The sequence below is a fragment of the Phascolarctos cinereus genome, unplaced genomic scaffold, assembly GCF_003287225.1.
Source record: "Phascolarctos cinereus isolate Bilbo 61053 unplaced genomic scaffold, phaCin_HiC Scaffold_4;HRSCAF=312, whole genome shotgun sequence".
In the NCBI taxonomy this organism is placed as follows: Eukaryota; Metazoa; Chordata; class Mammalia; order Diprotodontia; family Phascolarctidae; genus Phascolarctos; species Phascolarctos cinereus.
Window position 1 is genome coordinate 405,493,194 of NW_027555847.1, and position 6,249 is coordinate 405,499,442.

The window sequence follows — 6,249 nt, forward strand, 5'->3', positions numbered from 1 at the left end:
GGAGAGTGGTGATGGTCAGAAAAGGAACAGTTAGTAGAAAAGTGACTTCACATGGTATAAATATAACTGAATGGACAAATGACTTCAAATCCTGCAGCCTAGAATTGTGAGTTACCCCAAATATATGGGTCTTCCTTAACTGTATATTTCCTACCAGGTTTCTGTGTGTGTGTGTGTGTGTGTGTGTGTGTGTGTGTTTACATTCTCCTTCAAAGATATTTAGAGCATTTATAGGAGAGTGTTTTGTGAGTTTGTATCTAGATTGCACTGTATTTATTTGTTTTGCTTTTACTTTAATATATAAATACCTGTGATATTATTATTATTTCTTTTGCCTAGTTTTTAAATAATTTGCTATGTTTAAGACTGTTATTATTGTAAATAGCTGGTTTGTAAATGAAAGCACATTGGTAGAGGCTTAAGCTATAGTGACAAGTAAATGAAGTAGATTTCTCCCACAACAGGGTTATCTCTAGGATCTAGAGAGAGTTTTAGTGAAACTTTGTAATGGGGGGGTGTCCTTCTCTGAACACAGACCTGACAGTATGAGATCAGGTTAGAATGACAGAGCCAGCCTAAAGACAGAATAAGTGTTCGCATACTCTGTGTGAGATGTGTAAAGGACCACTGTGTGAATAGCCATCCTACACATAAGATAAACCTAGCAATAGGATGTCTGACCAAATTTATTGCCATTTTAGTCACTGTCAGTATAATTCCAAAATGTTTTATGTAATGCTTGGTCTAATCCATGGCTATACCAGCAGTGATTTAAACTCCTATATTTTAGAAAGACTTCTTGAAGGAGATAAGTCTTTAGTTGAACCTTGAAAGAAGAGTACAATTTAGATTTGAGGAGACATGTTTTGAGGATTGCATGCAGGTAATGAGGAGAAGGAAACTATAAATGAATGTATGGATTTAGAAAAGGTCAGGTTAGAAAAGGATTATAATATCCATTTACTGATGGCTACAGAGGGAGTATGCTAAGAAGTAGTTAGGTGTCAGTCCATGCAGGAACTTAAAATACCAGGCTGAAGAGTTTAAATGACAATAAGCAATAGGAGAATCAATAAAGATTCTAAAGCAGGTAAGTAACACTAATTGTGATGTACTATTTTATATAAAAATTCTTCTCAAAAGACTTCAGATGTTGGTAGCTATTATAAATCTTGAACACTGAAGGTCCTGATCATTATGAAAGTGTTACCACCAGAGTCACATTGTCAAAAATCAACCACGTGAAGTCACTTTTCTACTAACTGTTTCTTTTCTGGGCATCACCATTCTCCAAGCCCTCTTCTCTTCTAATCTCAACCTGACAATCATTAATTCTAATGTTTGATAAATTCCTACAATATGCTAAGCATGATTCTGTCATAAAGCTTATTTGCTTTCTCCTGAAATAAGATTATTAGCTATGTGATTAAAATTATGTTGTTTTATAACAGTAGAATAAGTGGGCTAGGTACTATAATTTACTGTAGATAGGGACAGGTATTGGACCTGTGATTTCATTGGCATAGGGAAATCCTGACTGAGGAAACTCCCTCTACAAACGTAGGTTGGCATCTTCTCTGCCAATTATAGTCTCAGAGAATTGTCTTGAACACTGAGACATCAAGTACATTGTCCCAGGGTTACTCAGCCATTGTTTTAGAGGCAGGACTTGATTTTCTTGGCTTCAAGACTATCTACTATACTAGACTGCCACTCCTTTTTTTATTATAAAAATGTTAAGATGGTCTAGAAGAGAAGGATATTTTACATATGAAAATTGTGTATCATTCTATAATGCATATCCATAATGCACATAAACTGAGAATACATACAGGATTGTACTTAAAAGTGATAGTAAATCCAGGCAGACAGACACATGGACCAGATAACTGCAGCTGAAGTGGCAGGAAGATAAACACCCTCTACAGAAGAATGTAACCAAGGGATGGCTTTCTCTCTATTTGAATACAAAGGCAACATTGACAGATGACAAGCTAAAAACTAAATTTATGTCAGCATGAAACAATGTGAAATATAGCTGGGTGTCAAAAACATAGACATATTTCAGCAGAAATTCACCAGTATTATTGCTGGGGGAATGTTATTGTTTCAGGTCTGAAGAAGAAAATTTCAGATCAAAATGGCAGTAGAAAGTGACTATGTAATCATTTCTGGGAACATAGAAGATTTTTTAGAGATTTAATTTTTTATTAATTTATTTTTAGTTTTCAGCAATCACTTCCACAAGTTTTTAAGTTTTAAATTTTTATCCCCCTCCCTCCTCACTTCTCTCCCCAAGATAGCATTCAATTTCATATAGGCTCTACATATACATTCTATTAAACATATTTTCACATTAGTTATGTTGTAAGGAAGAGTTAAAACCCATAGGAGGAACCACAAGAAAGAGGAAACAAAACAAAACAGAAGAAGAAAAAAAAGAGCAAATAGTATGCTTCAATCTGCATTCAAACTCCATAGTTCTTTCTCTCAATGTCCATCATGAGACTTTTGGGGATGTCTTGGATTCCTGCATTGCTGAGAAATGTTAAGTCTATCGAGGTTAGTCATCGCCTAGAGATTTAATTTCTAGAATATGGCTGATCTATAGAGAAGACTTTCCCCAGATTTATGTCTCAGCATTGAAAACCAACTGCAGTTGGGCCTGCATGTTGAGAACCAGCAAAAAATTGTTCATTGAAGTCATCATTTTCCATTTCCTTGGTACAGAACCTTGACCTGGCCAGATGCACTGGACATTGAAAACTCAAATTCTCATCATGGACTTTTCACACTTTAAAAAGCACTCACAGAATTATTTGAAGAGTCCCTTACAGGAAAAACAACACCCAAAGTCCCATCTTCTTTTCTGAATGAAACACACAGGAAGATCTCAGAGGCAGAAATGAGATCTGTCACACGAATATCACCCTATATTTTGATAGCTCCACATTGGCCTATTGTGGCTTAGACCAGCTAATTAAATATAGGAAGAAGTATGTGAAAACAGCTTGAGATTGGTATGGGCCAGCTGTTGTTGCACACATCTTAAGAAAAGCAGTTGAAGAGTTAAGACACCCTGAGTTACAAGGAATAATAATTCATGTTCCTCAGGATTGTACAGTTTACAATACTGATATCATGGATAAGTAGTGCTTTTCTACAGCCTCTGAGAATACAGAAGACAAGCCGTTATTAGAACCAACATGGACTACTTTTAATTTGTAAAGGGAATTTTAAGTCTTAAATATTGTGTAGGCATCATCTGTAGAAAACCTAAGCAGTCATATTATTTTGCTGGATTTCAAGATGACAATCTCATATACATGGAACCTCATTCCTGCAAGTCTTTTGTAGATGCCAGAATAAAGGAGTTCCCTCTTGAGTCATTTCATTGTCCTTCTCCAAAAAAAAAAAGTTGTCATTCAGAAAAATGGACCCTAGTTGTACTGTAGGATTTTAGTGTGGAAATGTCTAAGATTTTGAGTGAGCTTCTGAAGAAATCACTAAGGTACTGAAAGCCTCCTTCAGAGAAACACATCCTTTATTTACTTTTGTCAAGGGCCATGCCAGAGATTATGATTTTACCTCTATTCCAACTCATGAAGTTGACCTTTTCTCAGAACATGAAAAGGAAAAATTGAAAATATTTAGCACAGAAGAGTTTGGCTTGCTCTAATGGCATTTTGCATTACAGTATTAGTTGTTATTCAGAATACTTCTTTGACAACCAAGAAAAAAGTAAGAGAAACCCACAAAAAAGTACTATTGAAAATCTTCTGCTTAAGCTACTGAGCAATGTACTTCATGAATTAATTCAGCTAATTGAATATTTTAGATAACATAATGGGAAAAAGTGTTAGTAATGACTTTTTGCCTACACCAAGATAGTGCTATCAGCAGCCCCTCTGTATATTTGTCACACATGCACTTACCACACCAACCACAGTCACAAGCTTTCCATTAAGTCTGCTTCTTCTAATATATTTTGAATTTAAATAAAGAGCTGTTTTTTAAAGCCACGGAAGATGGCTTTAAATTTGTAGTAGTTTCACAGCATACACAGAGCTAGCAATTTACCTAATGACACATAATAGTCTGATACGATTCCCATGGTTTCCCAAGGTGACTTTCTTATGCCCTGGACAAAATTAAAATTCTAGGAAAATCTAATACAAATGATAAGTAATTAGGTTGGAGCAATATAAACACTCTTACATGTGGAACAAATACAGTACAGTCTATCTTCCAGTTCAACTCCACAATTATAAAATTTTCTTTGTATAAGAGATCTGAAAAACGGCTCTTATCTTTACTATGGAAAACAATAATGTCCATGAAGAGTAAGCTATCCAGTTTCAATTAATTCTATATAGGTTTATTTAGCAGCTCTTTTCTAAGTACTGTGCTGGTCATGGAGGACATGCCTCTCTCTGAGGACAGAGAGTTTACATTGTAATGGTGCACTTGCGCAAAAATATAAACCAAGGCAATGTGATTTATTCATGTGAAAGCCAGTATTAAAACTTAGGACCCTGAGTCTGGCACATGAGTTGGTAACCTTTTCAAGGATCATGTTGTTGTTGTTGTTGTTGTCTAGTCTTTTTTAATCATGTCTGACTCTCTGTAATCACTTTTAAGGTATTCTTGGCAAAGATACAGAAACTGAGGCAAACATGCTTAAATGAATTGCCCAGGATCACACAGCTAGTAATTGTCTGAGGCCAGATTAGAACTCCAGTTTTTTCTGACTCCATGCCTCACACTATGTACTGTACCACCTAGCTGCCCAAAATTGGGAAGAAGCCACCAGGTTCATTTTGGTTTCAAACGTCATGCCAATGTATTAATCATTTTGTATCATTTCTTTCTATTCAATGTTCCACTGGTAAAGTTGAAGGAAGAGGAAGGAAAAGAGTATCAATAATGTGTGGCTTTACAAAAGGGAGTTGCTATGATAATTTATGGTAATGGAGGAGTAATGGTTAAGTTATTCAGGAATACAAAGAAATTAGGCCCCAATTGTCATCATTGTTCCTCATGCCTGACATTCCCAACCCCTACTCTAGCACTAAGCCAAGTATACTTTTCCTTATGTTTTTCTATATGATAATAATAAGTCTATAAGATGTCAATTATTGTATGTTAATATTTTATGTGCCTTGAAGATATATGAGTCCATGAACTCTAACTGTACTATTGGAAGGAAGTGATAGCACAATGACAGAATGTGAAATCTACCCAAAATTAGGAGGAAAAAAATTCTGAAGGGTTCAGAGAAATGATGATCAGCCTAAGAGGATTGGAAATGCTAAAAAACAAAGTTCTGACAGCATAAACAGAGTTCCACCAAGGTATAACAGGAGGTAGCTAAAAAGAGTTATATAGAGACCTAGATAATTCATTCATCACCTTAGAGGTTTAAAAAGCATTTACAAAAGGAAAAGAAGTGTGTTACTGCATAAATATCTGGCCTCAAAGTCATAAAGACCTGGATTCAAATCCCACCCTTGAATCAAACTAGCTGTATGACTAAGGGCAATCAGGACTCTAGTGAATTCTCTAAACAATTATCAATGGCTACAAAGTCAGAAAATGGAGGATGAATTCCAAAGAGTGCTCCGTTCTGGTACAATGGTAGTGGCCTGCAAGGTCAACAACAAGAACAACAAAAAGCTTTTGTAAATAATGGTGGGGACAAGACAAAGATCAAAGAAGTGAGAGAACATTTCTCAAAGTAGAGGACTCACTGAAAACAGATGATAGAAAAGTGGTAAAACTATTCAACTTTCGTTTTCTCTCACAAGGAAGTGGATTTTTTGGATAGAAGTTAAATAATTAACAAAGTTGATTTAAAAGGATTTCATGTTCAGAATAATGGAGTTGATAAAACAATACCAAGGTTCCCTCACTGAGGTCATCACTTGGCCTGGATGAACTTCAAGCCAGAATATTAAAAGAAGTGGCAGGTATGATTGTTTATGTTTTTTCAATAGGAAGGAATTTTAGAGGACTGAAGATCAGTAAATCTTACCTCAATATTTTTTTTGGAGGAGTTGATTGATTAATTAATTTATTTTTAGTTTTCAACATTCACTTCCACAAGATTTTGAGTTCCAAATTTTCTCTCCATCTTGTCCCTGCCCCAACCCCAAGATGGCATGCATTCTGAACACCTCTTCCCCTAATCTGCCCTCCCTTCGATCTCTCTTGCCCTTCTCTTATCCTCTTCCCTTTCAATTTTCTTAG

At 35.6% G+C, this 6,249-nt stretch overlaps 1 pseudogene; it reads left to right on the forward strand.

The window, feature by feature from the left end:
• Window positions 1–877: 877 nt before the first annotated feature.
• On the forward strand, window positions 878–3,679 carry LOC110220431 (cysteine protease ATG4C pseudogene; annotated as a pseudogene).
• Window positions 3,680–6,249: the final 2,570 nt, after the last annotated feature.